Genomic DNA, 20,821 nt, shown 5'->3' with positions numbered 1-20,821 from the left:
AAGCCCTGCAGCATGCCAGCATTCAGAAATGGAGCAGAGGAGAGGAACCCAAAAAGCAGAGATAAAATAGCTGGTGGGCTAGAGAAAAACGGGAAATTACCAATGAAGCTAGGAAACTGAACATAATAAAGAAAAATGAAAGAGTGATGAGTTTTGCACAATGCTTGTGAGTTAAGAACAGAAAGGGATGCCAGAAAGTTTTTAAAGAAGGGATCCTAGCTGGAAAAGAGGAATGTAAGAACCGGGGGGGGGGGGGGGGGGGTGTGGATGTGATAGTAAAAGACTGGTGGAACGACCATCTGAACTCCCAAGGAAATTTGTAAAGACTGATTTAATAAGAACCCCAAGTAACAGCTGGGAGGAAATTGAGATTTTAGAAGTGCCATGGTGATTATGGGTAATTCTTTTGAGAATGTTTACTGTAAATGAGAGAAAAGGATACTAAGTGGAAAAAAATGAGGGATCACTAAATTTTTACTGTTGAGCTTTAGTTTTTGTTTTTAACAGCACACTTGGGCACATGAGGGATAGCCATTACATGGGTTACACACACTTCCTCAGATTTCGTTAGCACCACTTTTTCCTGCACCTGCCAGCTCCTCCTCAGCTCCTCCACAGCTACTGCTGTGGCTGACATATTCCACTTAGGGTCACGAAGCCTTGCTGTAACTTTAATTGCCACAGCACATTCAGGCTGCCTTCAGTTTCTGGTTCCTTCCTTCTGAACTTGAATGATGCACCACACTATATATATAGCACGGCAGGTTTAGTTCCCCAAGCAACCCCCAAAGGGGGCAAATAATACAACCTGGAAGTGTGTGTGTATGTGTGTGTGTTTCAGGAGGGTTATAGTTGTCATCTCCCAGGGGTAAAAATTTGATGACTGGGAAACAGGAGCCTCCTTCCTCATTCCTCATCCTGGACAGCAACAAGGTAGATTTCTGTGTACTGGTGTCCACTGAGGTGAGGCCAAGCAGACAGACCTGCCAAGCGATCGACTGTCTTAAAGAATAATAGTGAAGGTAGTGGCCAGCACATTAATGCATCATCTTTCATGATTTATTTCCCTTTCTTCTCTGAATTAGTTCCCCTGTCCCTTGCTTTTATTAAATAACCTCAGACTGAGCCTCCTAAGGGTTAACCTCAACCTTAATCTCAATTTCAAGTTGTTGGGAACCCAGGCGAAAATAGTTATATAAAAAAACAATATTCATAACGTGTACTCTTCCTGGATTCCATCAATCTTCATTCTCTCTTACTGCTTATGGAAATTTTAAATAATTTTTGTTTTATAATTATGTTTTAATATTCAATAGAGTTCTGATTCTAAAATGTTGAACAATATTCCTATGCTCATCTGAATAGTCATATAAGTGACATTTAGAATTATATGGGCAGGTGGCAATAAAAAAAAAAAACCCTAATTTTAAATTATAATCAATAAAACATAGTAAAGAATTGAAAACGTGAATTAATCCAGTATGAAAACTCATGGTTTTTTATTGTAATCGTTAAAATATTAATTAATGAAGAATTGAAAATTTGAATTTATTCAATATTCTTATCTGTAAAAATATGTATGGTACTTTTACTTCAATTAAATAAGCCATTTGCATTCCTCTGCTACTCATTTAGATTATCGTATTTTCCCATTTTGAGAGAACTATGTGTTCATTATTGAAAATTTAGAAAAGAATGATGTATACATATAAGAAAATATGTTTTTAAATATGAGTTTATTTCTCTTTTGTATGTATTAGATGTATGCTTTACATAGCTGAGGCACATTATATATGCTATTTGAATGTTTTCTTTTTATATGACATATATGTATTATTAAACAGTGTATAAATCTAGTTTTACATGCTAAATATCTCACTTAAACATAAATTGGTGTTTTCTCAGATTCAGCAACATAAGTAACTTGTTATAACAGGTTTGTAGCTAAATATCTTTTTAAATTTAGATTACTTTTTTATAAAAGATTCCTAGACTGTATTACTCAAGCATTATTACTTTTACCAAATTTGAAAAATGTAGTCAAATTTTTTCCTAAAATTTTGTCTCAAGTTACATGCTGACAGCAATAAAGAAAACATATTTTTTACTACAACCTCATCAATATTTTATTATTTTTTAAAGATTTATTTATTTACTTATTTTGTTTTATTTTTTTAAAGATTTTTTAAAAATATTTATTTATTCATGAGAGAGAGAGAGAGGCAGAGACACAGGCAGAGGGAGAAGCAGGCTCCATGCAGGGAGCCTGATGTGGGACTCGACCCTGGGTCTCCACGATCAGGCCCTGGGCTGAAGGCAGCGCTAAACCGCTGAGCCATCCAGCCTGCCTTATTTACTTATTTTAAGGGAGAGTGAGAGGGACAGGGGGAGAGGAAAAGAGAGTATCTCAAGCAGACTCTGCACTAAGCATGAACCTGACTTTGAGCTTGATCCCACCACCCTGAGATCACACCCTGAGCCAAAACCAAGAGTCTGATGCTTAACCAATTGCACCATCCAGGCACTCTTTCTTCAATATTTTATATTATCTTTTCTAAATAACTGCCTTACTTAAAAAAAAAGCTGTCATTAAAATTTTTCATGTGTAACTTTTAGTATAAAAATACAGGATTTTCTGACTTTTCATTTTGTATTTTACTAGTTTTAAATTTATTTCTTTTTTCAGTTATATGTTAATACATTAGTATAATTTTCTCGTGATAAAAATATTAATTATATATCTCTTGAACTTTTAAAAGTTATTATTAATAATGTCTGCAAATCTATAATTAGCCTTTTTATTTAATTTTCCATAATGCAGTTTCTTACAGGATCATTTACTCTAACATATCTGTATTCCTTTTGTGTCTTCTAGCACTAATTTCAGACAAAGAATAACCATCCCTCTGTATATGTATATGAAAGTGTATATGTATTTTTCCTAAGTTTCTAGAGTGTATTAGCATTCATTAAGTACGTCAAACCAGCTGAAACCGAATTTGACACAGTTTGATTGTGATCTTAATTTATTTGTTTAAAATATTAAACCAGTGATTTTTCTTAAAAATCTATTAATCAATGAATTTATTTTTTATTGTTTGATATTTCATGGAATTAAGTTTGTTTTATGTCTCTGTTTCATTTCATTCTATTTATTCTGCTCCAGCTTGGGATTGAACCTAATCACATTTTAGTGACTCATAGATATTGCCTTGGATTGCAATTATTCTATGTTTAAACTTTTTCTCTGATTTTTTTCTTAATTTTTCCTTAAGAAGAACTTAAGAAGAGTCTTGTCAAATTATAAGAGAAAATGTATTTCACTTTATACTTCATTTTAGGAAAATATCTTTTCTTTACAATATTCTGCCTTTTTATCTAAGAACCATGCTGCTCTCTTCATCATTTGAGTTTTTTTACAACACTCTGATAAGTTATATAATACTTTACATGCTTTATCTCCACCTGTAGGTCACTCCGTGTTCCACCAATTTTGGATAGTGAGAGCTAGAAATTCAAATGCCCTTGAATAGTTGATCCAGGCTTTTTAAGAGCCTCCAGGCTAAAGCTGATGTTGCCCAGGATGACAGCAGGCATTTTCATACTGATCAAAGACATAAATTCAAGCTCAGGGGATAGTAAACTAAAAGAAAAGTTGGAGATTTAATATTTTAGATCATAACAGCCTTGCATATGTGATATCATTGTCTCTTCTTTAGAAAAAGAAGAAGGAAGAAGAAGAAGAAGAAGAAGAAGAAGAAGAAGAAGAAGAAGAAGAAGAAGAAGAAAGAAGAAGAAAGAAAAGAAAGAAAGAAGAAAGAAAAGAAAGAGAGAAGAAAGAAAGAAGAAAGAAAAAGCAAGAAAGAAAGAAAGAAAGAAAGAAAGAAAGAAAGAAAGAAAGAAAGAAAAAGAAAGAAAGGAAGAAAGAGAAGAAAGAAAGAAAGAAGAAGAAAGAAAGAAAGAAGAAAGAAAGAAAGAAAGAAAGAAAGAAAGAAAGAAAGAAAGAAAGAAAGAAAAAGAAAGAAAACATGATGGTTGTTTCTATATGACAGAGTCCCAGTGTGCTTTCTTTGTTCTAACCAAAAGCAGTATTCCTGAGGGAGTCAGCTATTTTGGAGCAAGCATGATTTTATGTTAGTTACATGTATAATGCTTCTTCATAATCTTATCATTGTAAATTGATGATGGTTTACTTTATCAGTTTTGGCATCTGGAAGGAAAAAAGTCAGTACAATTTGTATAAAGGAATGTTGCTTTAGAATTTCATGTTCACTCCTTCCACCACAGTTAATTAGCCATGACAGAGTCTAAGAAAAGACAAAGGGGAAGAGTTCTCCCAACCCTGCCAGCATTTCTGGAAGTTTTAATCCCAATAGCTGAAGTGAAGATGATGAATCACATCATCATTCCTGACCAATCAAGCAGAGGAATGGGCAAAAATAGAAAGGAATGCTTTAACTTATTTATATTTTTCTTTTTCTTTTTTTTTTTTAATTCACATTGCATTTATTTTGAAAAATGTCATGGGGCTCCTCTTGGGTTTCTATCTCTAGAGATACCTTGGTTTCTAGTCTTTTGTCACATTTGTTGAGAAGCTTCAATAGGGAAGAAAACTAGTTATCAAAAACAATAGTAAAGTCACTTTTCCACCTGATAATGCAGAAAATTTCTAAAGTAAGAGAAGAAAGGCAATGCTTTGGATCTGTACCTTTATTTTCTATAAATAAATCATTCTACTAAAAATCAATCAGCAGTTCAAAATTGTAAAGTCACCAACATCAGAACTACTACTATAAGTGAACAGATGTCAAACAAATGGGTTTTCTGTTCAATGGTGCTAGGTAGGTTTGATAAAGATTACAGTCTCACTATTTGTGTGTGTGTGTATATAATATATATAGTACATTATATATTGTATATTATATATAGTATACTATATATTTACATGTATACACACACACACACATATATATAACACCTTGATTAAAAAATGTGGTCTCCTTAGGTATTTTCTAAATCTTAAGCACTTGATAACCTTATAAATGATGCTTATGTTTATGTTTAGTTTATAAACATAAATAGGTTCTATCACACAAATGATGGAGTTGGGGAAAGAGATGTATCTCCCTAGGGAAGTAGTAGGGTTCATTTGATAAGAAACTGGGCCTGAGCAAAGAAGGATGATCTCAAGGCTCTTTAGTAATAGGCTAAAGAAGGACCACTGAGCAACAGGTGATAAGACAACAGGTTAAGAGACTAGTCACAGGGGCATCTGGGTGGCTCAATGGTTGAGCATCTGCCTTTGTCTCAGGTTGTGGTCCCTGGGTCCTGGGATTGAGTCCTGTATCAGGCTCCCCGCAGGGAACCAGCTTCTCTCTCTGCCTCTGTCTCTCTCTGGTTTTAAATAAATAAATAAATAAATAAATAAATAAATAAATAAAATCTTTAAAAAAGAAAGAGAGACAGGCACAAAAATAGTTTGGCTTCAGAAGGGTCTTGGTGCTACCAAGTTAAAGTCCATGAAGACACACATGTCATCAAGCAAGATTGACAGCAGAGAGAGGGGGACTCGGTCAAATAGATGGGTGCCTCCATTTGACTGTATTTCTAAAACCTGAGGAATCTTCTGTTGCATGTAGGTACTCAGTGAATGTTTGATAGGTAAATGTCTGCCTTTGTCCATTCAATATATTTTGAGTGTCTATGGCATAAGAGATAAACAGAAACAGTGTGTCATGTGCTAGTGCTGCCATCAGAGATGCACAGTGAATCAGAGAAGACCATGATGACCATTTATATATAACTTTTAAATGAATCTCCCCACATTGCAAGTTTGAGTATGTCATCTGCACTTCCCATCCACCCAAGTTAAAGCTTTTCATCGGTTCTCTTACCTACAGAACCAAGTACTCATTTCCATGATCACCAGGGCCCTCTGCAATGTGGTTAGAGTCACTTTCCTAACAATAATCTGGAAGAAATGTTGAAATACGATGTCTTGTACTTTCCTACTTAAAAACAAAACAAAAACCCAAACTATTTCTTCCAATAGATTTCTTCCCTGAGTTAATTCTCCCTGATTTCAAGATTCCCCATTCCTATACTCTACATAAAACATCTTATATATGAGATTTTAATACTATTTTAATACTATATGATAAAGTTAGATACATTAACTTTATCTCCCATTCTATTAAACCATAAGTCCCTAAGAAACAAACTCTGTATCTCTATATATGCTCCACCTCAACATCAACAAAACATTTTGGCAAACTGCCTTGCACGTATAATGTATCTTTAGATTTGGTTCACATGGTAGGACATGAGGAAAACTAGATAACCATTGTGACTTATAATAAGATTTTACAAAATTTAGAACTTTAAGAAGGCAAAGAGGAGAAAAAAAAATAATCAATGTGTCAAGGGGGAAAAAGCCTTAGTATTAAAGAGTAAGATATCTGGTTAATTTAACCTGTAGATGAAAATGTTAAACTAAGAAAGTTTTCAAATATATGAACTAATAATGTCCAAAATTTCAGTGCAAGAGAAAAAAAAAAGGAATTAGTGGAAAAAGAAAGAAACAGTATAATATATATGTGCTGCTGAAGCGAGCACAAAACAGTATTATACAATACATAGAGTAGAGATTTGTACTTAAGAGCTTATTCTAGTGTGCTTTTTTTTTTTTTTTCAAGATTTTATTTGTTCATTTGAGACAAAAAGACAGAGAGACAGTGAGCATGAGCAGCAGGGAGAGGCAGAGGCAAAAGGAGAGGGAGAAGCAGACACCCTGCCTGAGCCAGGAGCCCAACGTGGGGCTAGAGACCAGAACCCAGAGATCATTACCTGAGCCGAAAGCAGATGCTTAAGCATCTGAGCCAATCCGGTGCCCCTCCAGTGTGGATTCTATTATTTAATTTATTATCCATGCAAATGTAAACATTTCACTTCAGTGTGCTTGAGATTATTAATGAAAAATTATGTTTCAAAAAATAGATCAAGTTACAGAGAATAACATACAACAATGTAAGCACCAGACAAGATTAACAGAAGTATTGTCATGTTTGTTTCCTTAAGGAAAAGCCAAATAATATAACTATACAATGTTTCTTAATGGAAAGGCTCTTGTCAGTTCGAGCTAGAGAATCCTTTATTACATGGAACTGTCCAGTACACCACAGGACATTTGTATCACTGACCAATTGGCACTAAATGCCAAAAGCATATTACAATGAACAATGACAACAACTCCACAATTTCCAAATTTCCAGTACAATAGCTATGGAAGATGACTATGGGTGAAATATTCCTCACTATTTTAACTTATATTAGCCTAGCTTCATGAGTTGAATAATTACCTCATTGTTTTCCCAATTTATCATTTTTCTTGTTTATTAGTGAATCCTCTAAAGCCATAAGTATTCCTCTAAGGGACAATTTATCTGCATACCACATGCAGTTATACAAAAATTTTAAATTACAGTATTCAAAATCATCTTAAATATCCCTTAACTTGTTCTATAACTCATAAGTTATTTTAAAGTGTTTTTCCCAATAATATATAGAACTATAGTTATTCTATAACTGCATTAGGGTCAGAGAAACTGTTGTACATAACAATTTGAAGTGATTTTGTGATTCATAATGGAGCTTGTGGCCAATACACCTGTGTCAGCTAATATTTGTGAACATTTCATTTGTGAGATAACGTGTACCCAACAAAGAGAAAATATGCATCCTTTTTAAAAATCAGTCTCTGAAAAAAATTTTAAAAATAAAAATAAATTAGCTCCTGAGAAAATGTGTCAAAATTATTAACATAAATGATTATTAATTTTTCAAGTTTTCCTTTCAACTCTCTCAGTTGCTGCTTTCTAAATTCTTATGTATTAATGTGATTACTTGGAGTTTTCTTTGCTAGCTCTTCTCAGTGGATTTTTTCATTGTCATTTTGTAGTGACTTTTATCTGTATTAATGATTTTGCTTTAACTTGAACTTAATAATAATATATCTAAGCCAGCTTTCTTTAGGTATGTATGGTCTTAGTATTTTTTGTCCATGTTTTGTTTTCAGGCTTTCCTATGCTTTTTGCTTCATGTCTTCAAATAGTATAGAAACTGATTTGTCTGGTGGTGGTGGTTGTTTATCTAATATGGTAATTCCTGTCTTTTAAATATATGTGTATTTCATTTATATTTATTATTGTTATTGATAAGTGTCTCTTCATGTCTCTCTTTTACATATTTTCCTTTATTTAGTATACAATTATATTGATTAATTTTATCAATATTCCCATTTGTTTTGGCTTCTACTCATTTGAAATTTAAACATTTAAATTCTCTGCTTGTTCTGATAACTATTAGTTTAACCTATATATCTTTTAACATGTAGAACTAATAACAAATAAAGTTACTTAATACCAATGTATTTCATAATAATCCAAAGCCTTATAATATTGTAACTCTACCTTTTGATGTCCCATCTTCAATGTTATTATTCAATGTTCAGTATGTCTGCTATATTTTGCTTCCAGAAATTAATTTTATATTTAGTACTTAGAGTTTCCAGCATGCTTACTTTTCTTTCCTTCCTTATGATTTCAACTTCCTTGTTGCTAAAGTAAATGCTTTAGCATGTTTTTTATTAAGGATTTATGACTCACAAACTTTCTTTTTCTGTGGATGTTCATAATAATACTTTAGTTAATAATAAAACTTCATATCATATCTTTGAAATATGATTCTATCATATTTATTGTCTATTTTACCTGATTTCATGACTACTGTTTGTGCAAATTTTTATTGCTTTATTGATATACAGGTATATCTAATAGAAATTTTAAAAACTAGAAACCATAACAATTCTTAATCATGGATCTTATAAAACTTAATTTTGCCCTTGTGTCCTTGGATGATTGAAAATTCTCTTGAATTCACAAAATGAATGTATAAAGAAGTACATGTAGGCAAATAATTGTAATAGTCTCACTCTAGTTTTGACATGACTACTGACAGCTTTTAAGCTTCACCACTTCCATTTCCCATAGGCAATAAACACTGTACTAATTTGGCTCATTTTAAGTACATAATTTCAGATAGGGAGAGAGAGATAATCTATAATAATTCTACAGTTGTTTTGAACTGAGAAATACAAAAGACTTGTAGGAATGGATGACTGCATTGTGTCACTTAAATTATTTAAAAACACTGGCACGTTGTGTAAAGAAAATGCAGGCCTGTTTAATTAGTTTTTAGAACTTCATGTGAATTCCCTACTAAATAATGCATCCTCTTACTGCATGTACCAAAGGTGGAGCTCTCCTACCTCCCTACCCTGAATTTGGTCTCCTTGATTCTAGAAGTAACTTTGCTTTCTGAAATTTTGGAGATTTTTATTACATGGTGGATGTCTTCCCTCTCATATCTCCATAAAGAAAAAGTTTAGCTGACATCCACTCTCCACATATACTAACACAACCTATATTCTATAGTCAAATTATAGAGTAAAATATAAGTTATCATTTCTTTTAAAACTCAGATGATCAAAAGGATTTTGTGAATGTTTAAGTTTTTCCTGCATATATCACATAGATATGTTTTTATTTTTTACAATCACTTTTGATGAAAGATCTTTACACTTAATTTAGGTGAATGTGTAGATGGCATCAGTATAGGAATACAAAAAAATGATACCATGTTAGCAAAAGTCATATGTGGTTGACCAACTGACCAAATAAAAGCAATAATTAAATGTATGAATTGTTAATCAGAAAGGAGTCTGCATTTTTTTAAGGTTTTAATTTATTTATTTAGGATAGTCACACAGAGAGAGAGAGAGGCAGAGACATAGGCAGAGGGAGAAGCAGGCTCCATGCACCAGGAGCCCGACGTGGGATTCGATCCCGGGTCTCCAGGATCGCGCCCTGGGCCAAAGGCAGGCTCCAAACCGCTGTGCCACCCAGGGATCCCCTCTGCATTTTTTTTCACCCTGATGAAGACTAAGCATAAAATCTAAGATTTAAAGTTGGAGTAATGAATACCTGTTACTTAAAAATACTATTATTTCCTAAGCTGGGAGTCCCACATCAGTAACTACTTACTTCTACCTGAAACAATCATTTTATTTTTAGGTAATAATCACTTTGGATTTATAAATATAAAGTATTTCTAAGTAAACATCCAATTGCATTTTCTATTCTTTATTGGCACATTATAAACATATTTGTTGATAATGATTCTAAGTAAAAATTTCAGAACTTTATAAAAAAACTTTCAAGGCTAAATAAGAGAAATTTCCAAATTAATAGATTCCTGTGTCTCTTAATAACTCAAGGTTTTCTTTAAAACTAAGTTTTTATACATAGAGAAAAATTTTATGTTCATTGTGATTGTTTTCCAGAAATACTATTCAAACAGAATATTTTTAAGAGTAAATAATTGAAAATTTTTTATTTTTACCCTAGCATTCTCCTTGATTTTGAATTAATTTTCTGATTCATTTTAGAAAATTATTTTCAACAATTAGGTAACATTTTAAAATGCCTTTACATTTTTCCAATATTGTTATGTTTTCAAAGTCTGATATAAGTAGATTTTTCCCTTCAGATTAATTTATTTTATGCTACCAATTGAAGCTCATAAAATGTATGCTAGGCAGTTTTATAAGCCCTATAATAACAGATTCTTAATAGTAGTGAAATTAATTCATGAAAAGCAATTCCATTTTGTCCTTTTAAAGTTCACATATTCCTTAAGAAATTAAAAGGGATTTACTTCAAGATGAAAATTCAAGTCTTCACTCTGTACAATATTTGCAGAATAAGCGTGGCTTCCACATTAAGTAATTTCTTATATTAAAAGTAGCACTTACCAAATGAGAAGGGAATTATTCCTGTTTTAAAACAATTTATTCACTTACAAATCAAGTTTCTCCCATTTAGTGTATTTAATAAAGGATGCATTGATTTATATAAATTATTAACTACCTAAGAATAAGATAAATTTAAAGATAAAGTGATAGAAGAAACATCTTCAGAAATTGAGAAAGTTCCTAATGACTGATTTGTTTTGCAGAACTTAACTCAGGTGTAACTTTCCATAAACGCAGAGTGTAAAATGATTTATATCCATTTCCGTAGGTGAAATAAGTGTTTCATTGTAGTATTCACGAATTATTTTTTTTAACCTTCTAATTTACAATGACCTATTGTCTTGATTTAGGATTCCATAAAAACAGAGCCAGTGACAAGGACTTGGGTACAGTTATTTTACTTGAAGTGAGGAAACAAGGAAGGTGAGATCAAGAAAAAGCAAGCGTGAGGAGGCATTAGCTGGGTTGAAGGCTGACAGGATCACCTGGGGATGCAGGCAGAACACCTGTATTAATTGTTTACCTGAAGGACAGGAGCTCCCTCTGTCCTTCAGGTAAACAATTTTCCACAAGCTCCCTCTCCCATTTAAGAGTTACCATTAGGGACATGAGTCCTTCCACATTTCTCAGCTGAGATTGAGCCCAGTTTCAATGGGGCCAGCATTGGAGGAGTTCCTGGGTCCAAAAAAGAGACATGGGCAGCTTGAACTTGAGATGCAGCAGGGTCGACAGTTGGTGTGTCTCGGCTCCTGCAGGCATGAATCCGCAGGGATAAGCCACACCAGAGGTCAGCCTAGCTGTCACGATGCAGGGCTCCAATGCATCTTATACCATATACATCGACTCAGGCCTGGGTTGGGGAAACGTAACGTTTCTTCCTGTATTAATTTATCACCAGCAACTTATTTGTGCAGACTCTGTGCTAAGTAATGTTCACATATTTCTCTCTCAGTTTTTTCTTGTGGGCCTGTATGTGTTTTGTGATCACCAAGATACATTTAAATATACTACTCTAGCAATGTAAAAAACATACTATAAACTGTGAGGTATAAAGGAGTTAATTAACTTTCTCAGGTGCCTGCAAATTTCTCAGGGGTAAGGTTCACTATTTATTGAATTTCCAAGGACATACATACATTTTTCTTATTATTCAAAAATGATGTTACTAATGGGGATTGTTCTCCAGGTGACTGAAAAGATGGGTATGTGACTAATGGTCCTTTCCATCCTACATCAATGCATACACTGTCCTTCAGCTATGACTCGCTGTGTCTGAGGCTATTTACAACTAAATCCCTTACACTTACTGTCTTTCCAACACCTTCACTGAAGTAGAAACACCCCATTTTGAACTGCATTGTATAGGGCTAAATTGATGTGCATTAAAAAAGTGAAAAAAATTATCTTTCTAAAGAAAGCACTGTTTAGCTTCCATTCTAATGCCTAAAAACATTACTCTGTATTCACAAAGCAAAGGATAAAAGAAGGGGGAGGGGGATCGCTTTTCTCATCAAATGCAAAGAAAGAGATAAAGATTTAAAAATTACAAATGCTTTATATATTATATTACTCGTTATTTTGGTCTGTGTTTTTTTTCATTAGTTATTGTACTTTTAGATTAAAAAAAAGAGAACAACACAACATGTATTGGAATAGGATTATCTTGAGAAAAAAGTGACGGGTCATCTACCTCTAGAGTCAGCTCTTCCTAGCCAGAATCTTCACCACAGACATCAATCCCTCTCTTTTATATGTTATCACTTGCCAGATCTTTGGGGTTTTCTTTTATCACAAATCCCTAGTTTCCATTCTGTCTTTTCCAGTCTCATTGCCACCACCTAGCCAGATCATCTTTCTGTACCTATTCAGCATATCCTATAGACTACGTATTGTATTAGATGTAATACACTCCTAACAATTGCAGGTATCTACCAGTTAGTACCTCTTGCTGCCTTATCTAGACTTTTTCTTAGATTAAAGTAACAGGAAATAATTCAAACTAGCTCCAAACTAATACAAAGCTTAATTGCCAGGATAGAGTATTATTGCAGAGTGCCCAAGGGCAGTAAGAGCTACCAGGCTGGAGAAGAGACCAGAGCCAGAAACCAGAAATTCATCATAAACTCAGATAATTACTACTTTTATCTCTTGGATGTCTCTCTTCTCTTTTAGCAACTACTATATTCTTTGACTTCATTGTACACTAGCTTTCTCTATCCCTTTATTAAGTGTTCATGCTTAAACACTGGACAACCAGCTGCTCCTGAGTTTATGTGTTACAACAAAGTGCCACAATAAATGATTAACATAAAAAAATAAATAATTAACATGATAATGTGCGCTACTTACACTCACACTTACTCACTGTGATTTAGCAGTCCTGCATCTCAGCCACCCTGTGACTTTCAAAATGGCAATTAGCTAAGAATGGATATGTAAGTACTACCTGGTGCAAAACTAAAATAAAACTTCAGGATCTTCCTTCATTCTCAATTAATAGATGTTGATTGTAATGATGATATTCTAAATACAAAAACTTGGAAGTTGTTGTCTACTCCAAGGGATTGACTCAGTCGGAAACATCACATTAAATCCAAAGGAAAGACAGCATATACAGCTATGGTGCAACTGTTCTTCAGTAGGACAAGCCTCACAATGCCCTTTGAAATCATACTATTTAATTTCAGTTCACATTTTGTTTGGCTTATTGAGTGCTAATGATTAAGAATTCAGTTAAAGAGTTCATAGCAACCCACCCCAGCATGATGGAGATGCCAGGACAGAATTTCATTATTATGAGAGCCCAAATTTTTTCAGAAAATTCTCTAGCATCTAGATGTGGCGCCTCACACTGTAAAAAACAAAAACAACCCCCCCCCCAAAGAAAACCCCACAAAACTATTTTCCTGAGCATTTTAGCTGACACTTTTTGCTAAATGAGAGACAAAGGATGTCATATGAATGTATCTGGTGTCAAAAGGTATAAGCCACATCGGTACAAAGACAGTAAAAGTGACCAAATTCCCTTTACTGTGTATCATTTCTAAAATGGTCATAGTCAAATGATTTTGCTCTGATAAAAAAAATCTGAGTACTTTCAAAACATGCACATATTCTCTCTCTCTCACACACACTCACATGCACAGTTCACAACTGCTAAATCATCTCACTTTTTTGGGAAGGTGCATACTTTTGGTCTGCGATAGTACCTTAAGAATCCCAGTGAATATAGGATTAATATTATTATAGGAAGAAAAAGAGATTGGGAATAAAACTGCATATTATTTTGGCAAAAAGCCTCACTCTTTGGTTATTGCAGTACAAGAGAACTGCAGAGTTGCAGCCATCTGGGAATTGGACCCAGTGGACCATATTCTCCCAGAGAGTATAGCATTCTCTTCAAAACTGACAGTAGGTTGGTGCTTCTCCTAGAATGGAGAAGTTTATGTTTCTGTGCACGAATGGCTGTCTATCCTCAGGCTCCAATCTTCCTAGAAGTCTTAAGAGAAGAACTTCCTGTGTGAACTCTGTTTTTTGAAGTGTCAGGTGAACCCAAAGAGCTCAGTTGGCAAGTCATACATTTAAGACAATAGAAAACCCCTTCCATGCCCTGCCATGGAAAGGCCCAAAACAACTGTTGTATTTTCTGACTTAAAATACTGGCTTCAATGAAAGAACACAGTTGCTATAGTTATTCAGAGGAGAATAACTGTATATTTCTATTTCTTGCTTGTGACCTAAAGTCACCAATTTTAAAAAGTTCCTAGACATTGAAAGAGTTTACTTAATTATGTCGAGCACTAAACTATGGCACTTAGGAAGATGGCAAAGTAATTTCTTAAGAGAGTTTTGAAACTGAAGTAGAATATCTGCATATCCTTTATTCCATAATGTAATTCCAGCATCACTTGCCTTTTCTAAAGAGCATTTCAGCATCTTGTCTAAGCATAATGATTCTTCATACAAATACTATGGGCAGATTTTATCACGGTGCTCCTAGAAATGAGGTCACTTTTATCAATATCCTACATGTCAGTGGTTAATTAACAAACAGAAATTCTGTCTTTTCAAAAGATTGTCTTCTCTTGATGGCACCAAAGCTCCCTACTGAGTATTCCTCAAAGAATCTGTCCTCCTTTTTGCTGCCTGTAACTTCTCTCATGGGAACTCAGAGGTGCCTCTCAAGGTCAAGCTCAGAACTCACTAGTTCCCTTGATTTGATCTAATCCTGTTTACCATAAAACCTCCTACTCATTTCAGCTGTATCAAAATACTGTCACTGGAGGAGTCAGTCAGGCTCGACTAAATCCCTACCACCCAAAGGAGCTGGAAACCCAGTGCCAATTTTGTTGCAGTTACTGGAAACTCTCCATTTCCTTCCTGGTCCAAATGACAAATGTTCCACAAAGTTGTGAAAGAAATATTACCTCCTTCTCTTATAATGCTTGGTCATGGGTATTCCACCGGACAACAGGCAGGGCCCCAATGTTTTGGCTGTTCAATTGTCCAGCTTTTCTAAATTGATAAACGTTCACACATTACCTCCATTTGCAAGCCTCACTGCTTTCAGGGCAAAGATGAATGCCTACCAGTTGCATGCTGTGTCTAAAAAAACAGGCCCCTGGTGTTCTATCCAGCAAATCAGGTGTCAGTTAAATCGACCCCATGCACAAGCTGCATACTGTTTTTGAAAAGAGGGGAGCCCTATTCCACCCAGCAGTCGTGTCTGAACCAGATCTACCCCAGTCCATCAAATTCATCATGTCACTGAAACTCAGTGGGGAAGGGTTCAAGGACAGGAGGGATAACACACAAATTTCTGGAGGCAAATAAATATTAGAGATGAAAAAAGCATACAGCAGTAAATATCAAATACTGACTAATATTTGGAGCAGAGAGTAACAATAAGTCCTCCTAGTAATAGATTCAGACAAAATATCCTGTTACACGTGTTTTTAATGTGTACATTTCTGCTAAATGTCTGTCCTCAAGTATTAGAACTAAAATTCTATAGATAGCATGCTATTTCCATAGTAAAGGAGATCTTATATCGCAAAATCAGAAATTGACTTTATTCATATTACCTGTTTGCCCAGGTAGCTCATGGTAGATCTCTCTGAAGATTTTGTAGATTAACACAGTTTTATGTCTATTCCATTATAGTCTAAATGTAACCTTTCATTTCTTCTAAACGCAATCGCAATTTAATGGGCTTCCTGTTGTTCTTAGTCCTTTTGTTCTTATGTAATGTGGAATACACTTAAAATGCCTCTGTGCCCTTTCATTGAATCCAGAGCTATTCATAATGTGATTTCTGCATTCATCTTTCTCTTCTACCATTAAAGAGTAGTGTATACTGTGTGAGATTGTTGAATAGCCAAGGAAGAAAAGCACAGTTATTTCCAAAACTCTGTGAGAGTAATTTATGCCCTTTGGATCAGTGATTCCTAAGCCTGGATAATCAACAGAATTACTTGTGGAGATTTTTATTTAATTCACTCATCTGGGCTCAGCTTGAGAGATTCTGATTTAGTGGACTTACAGGTGTTTTTGTTTGTTTGTTTGTGTTTTGTTTGTTTGTTTTTTTACAACAGAGTTAATTCTGATACTCAGGACCACTAATCTATCAGCGTGGCGTCTGAACACAGTGGAGCACCACCCAGGCCCCCTTCAGAAATTAATGGAAATCCATTTCCAACTGCTCTCAATGCTGCTGGCAAAAAGGCATCAACTGCCCTGAGGAATTGTCTAAACTGAAGCTGACTTCTTCACCCAAAGGCATATTGCATCATGAAGACGAAAGCCCAGCACCTTATCCTACCCTGGGGACATCTGTGAGGGGTTATGTCAGCCTCAGACCTCCCTGGGATGGGCTAAGGCCTGTAGTGAGTCAGCTTTACAATTCAAGTCTCGCTGCGCAGGTGGCTATCAGGCACTGATCCTGAGGGCACTCCCAATAAACCTGTACACTACTGTCCCATTCCCAGTCAGCTTCCTGGGGCCCTCCCAGGAATGGATATTCTCATAAGTGTTAAGATGCCAAAAGAGAGCCTTCCCTAACAATCCTAAATAAATATCTCCACAATCCCTGTATAAACTCCATACAAGGAGGAAATAATCCATTTTTTATCTCCTACCCTGCCCCGGAGAAACCTAGCTGGTTTAGCTGCTTCCTTTTGTCAATATTTGCATATGGCTGTCCACCTATCACTATGCATTCTTTCCTACAATGAAATACTCTCTCCTCTATCTCTCTAATCCAAATTTCTATTCCAGTCATTGCTACTCAGGATTACTCTCTTCCTTAAAGCTTTGTCACCTCTCTTTCTCAGCATTTATCTATAAATGTATATAAATCTCTAATATAGTCATGAATTTCCTTATTTATTTCCTTATAACCTATAAACCATGTTTCTGGAGAGAAGAAACCAAGTCTTCTGTTTTGTTTCATGTTTATTTTTGTTTTGCTCTGTTTTAATTTGAATGCTTATTGAGTTAAAGGAGACATTAAAGAACAATGATTAATGTTCTAACATAAGACCTAGTTCTTTTTAGCCACTGATTTAACCACTTTCTGGAAGATCTAGTCATTCACACATACCACACACACCCAGTACTGAAAAATAATGCTCCTTCAAGTGTAATGACTTATTAAAGCGTTCAAATTTTCATTATCTTTATTATAACAAATGCAATGCTATTTTAAAAATCTTGTTACTCTAACTTTTGTGTATATTTGAACTGAAAAGGTTAATATTTAGTATTCACTTTGTGTAGTTAATTAATTTTGATTTTTATAATGTGGTGTGATTATAAATTATTTTCCTTAATATTTGAATTATAAGGTGTTTCCAGGAATGTGCATGGTGGTTGAATTGTACTGTCCCTTGTTTGGAAGAATGGAAGAATAAAATGTTTCCTGTTTTCCCTTTTTTTCCTTAAAAAAGAAAAAAAAAAAAAAAGGAAGCCTGTGGGGTTCCACTAAGGATTCCAATCTGCTCATCATTTACAAGCTCCAGCACTCTGGAGAGTTATTTGATCTCTCTGTGTTCCCATTAGCTTTACTACAAAATGGGGATGAAAATAATGCTTGCCACCTAGGGTTATAAAGAAGGATGAATATTTTAAATGCATATTCTTAACAGGCAGCACACTTCAGTTTTAAATTTCCTTTCTCCTCATTTCTTTTAAATATTTTTTAAAATTCTGAATTAATTCTATTATCTATTTGTAAGGTGTTTAATTCACGAAGTTAAGACACACCTATTACTTAAAACACAACTGCCAAATGAAACCAACAAACACAACAAATGCAGAGGTTTGTGGTTCATTTGTGGTGCAACCTACAGTTGCAGGTAACTGGCACGTGATCAGCCCATGATAAAAGTCAGCTCTTGTTAGCGTTCCAAACCATCCCCACAGTCAGCACTCTTCAGCACTGTTGTTGGAACATTTCAGTGTATGATAGAGAAGGAACAGTGATAGGACTTTCCTTTGGACTCACAGAAATAGAAATAGTTGAGATCAGGAGAGGAAATCTATCAAATATAGCAGGGGGTTGGAAACTGTAGCAGATTTCTTCTCATCCTTGCAAAAAGTCCTACACCTTAGTAGTTGGATCAAGGGTATAAGCTGATGGTTTTAAACCATGTTGGCTCATCACAATTACTTGTGGAGATGTTTTCAATGTACTTTCCCAATTCGTTTTGAGATTCAAAGCTAGTTGGAATGGCATGAGTTCCAGGTATCTATATTTTAAAATTTTCCCCGAATGATTCCTATGTGTATCCAACATTGACAAACCATAGTAAAACTAGCAAGCTAAAAATTATTGGCACTCTTAAGGAGATCATGGGAAAACAAAATAAGGTGACACTTGGGATTTGGAGTAGAATCTTATCCTCTAAAAGTTAAAATGCAAATGAACACAAGGCATTGGGGCCAAAAGGTGACTGTATCTTAATGAAGACTTTAATACTTCTACCAAAAACGTGTGTCTACTAGAAAAAAAAAAAAAAAATCCTGATAGTTAACAGAGGAATAGAAAATGGAAAGTCATAGAAGAAAGGCACAGTATTCTTTCAAGAGCTATGTAAGAGAGAGGAAATGTTTACCAGGAACATTGGGAAATAGATAAGCTATCTTGACCTGATACCATTGAAAATTCTAAATTTATATACTACAGAGATCTGATTCTAGAATCACCCAATAATCCACTGACATTTAGCATGCTACAGGGAGAAAGTCCTAGTGTTGAACTGATATGAATCATTTTTCCACTTGATAAAATCCTCACTGTAAATTAAGACACATCATTCACAATAGATACAGTAACTCTCCTGAAACTTGGTAAATCTAAAGATCACAGCCTCTAATCAAATCTAGGAAGCAGACAAGGTGAATTCTTAGGCCTGAAAAGCTGAGGACTAGCAACCAGATGGTGGTAAATCTCAAGTTTGGGGTCTCAGCACAAACCGAGCTCCTTTATTTACAAAGAGACATCCAACCTTCTGCATTACAACCACCAAACTTTGTGGCAAGGAATTCATCAGAATTGTCAAGTAACTTCCTGAAGCAATGGAAAAGAAAGCCTCACCTCAATGTCTAATCCTTTAGGGCAGGAAGTTTTGCAAAATGATTGCATATTTATAGCTCTCCCTCAATCTCTAAATTGGTCTAAAAAATAGTTGAAAATACATTTTTAAAAACTTCAATAATATTGTGTCTGACAGTGATGTGAGCAAAATCACTAACCCTGTCGCCAGTAAGCAACAAAGGAAGCTGGTTTGATCGATCGGAAAGAGCATCAGTGTTGACTATATCCCACTATATAAAAAGCCAATCTGTAAAGTGTTATCAGTGAAAGAAGTAAAGGAGCACTGAGTGAGAGGAAAATAGGAGATTCAACAGCACCTTTTAGTAATTCCTCAGGTGACAAGCAACAAAATATATGAAAAGAGAAAATGGAAAGTTCAGCTACTTCTGAACTATTCGGAGATTCTGTTCTTGAACACATCTCTTAGGATAAATGTTTTGATGATTGTATAAGTAAAGGCAAAATCAAATAAAAAATTCATAGTTCAAAATGTAACTGAGTAAATAAAAAAAGACATTTGAACTGAGGTCCAAAGAATGTAAATAAGGAATAATATTGTTTCAAATGGAAAAAATAAAACCTGAAACCATTCCCTGTAAGGCCAATATCTGCAAAATCCTGAAACCAAATGATTATTCATTGGGGTTAGAGGGAGAGAAAGCTATTTTAATACCTCACTCAGTCATTCAGCTTTGTCATTCAGGCATCTTCCACAAGAGAAACTGTAAAGGCTATTAAAAAGAAAACATTGTGATCCTTATTACCTTTTGTAAAGAATTTGTTTTGTTTTCCCTTGGCTCCAGTTGACAGAACAGTTCAGAGTCCCTTCTACTTCATGCTCCAGTATATATAAGCTGAGAGAAAAGAAAAATAATTTGATTCTTTGTTTGCTTTCCCTATGTAATGTGAACCAAGGAATACATTTGATATTATCTATTTGATGGAGAGATAGATGATAGGTAGGTAGATAGATAGATAGATGATAGATAGATAGACAGATATGAGTACATGTATATGCATTTGTAATTTCATGGAAAAAGATACAGAAAATAAAAATTATCAGGGTGTCTTTAGCCAGAGATATTTTTGTTATTATAGTGAACATTTTGACAAAATTCCTTCCACTTTTACACACACACACGTATACATATAAATGTATGCATATCTGCTTATATACAGATACACATACATATACATATTTTTGTTTAATTTATTAGTTCTTCACACCCCACCCCATTCATTTATCTTCCCAGTAGTTTTTAGGCAACAGATAGCCATCTATATTTGACTTTTTAAAAAATCATTAATATTTTCACTTTTAAAATGATAGTTATGAGAATATCAATTATTTTGGA

This window comes from Canis lupus, chromosome 32 (assembly GCF_003254725.2).
Source record: "Canis lupus dingo isolate Sandy chromosome 32, ASM325472v2, whole genome shotgun sequence".
In the NCBI taxonomy this organism is placed as follows: Eukaryota; Metazoa; Chordata; class Mammalia; order Carnivora; family Canidae; genus Canis; species Canis lupus.
Note: the sequence above shows the minus strand (reverse complement) of the source record.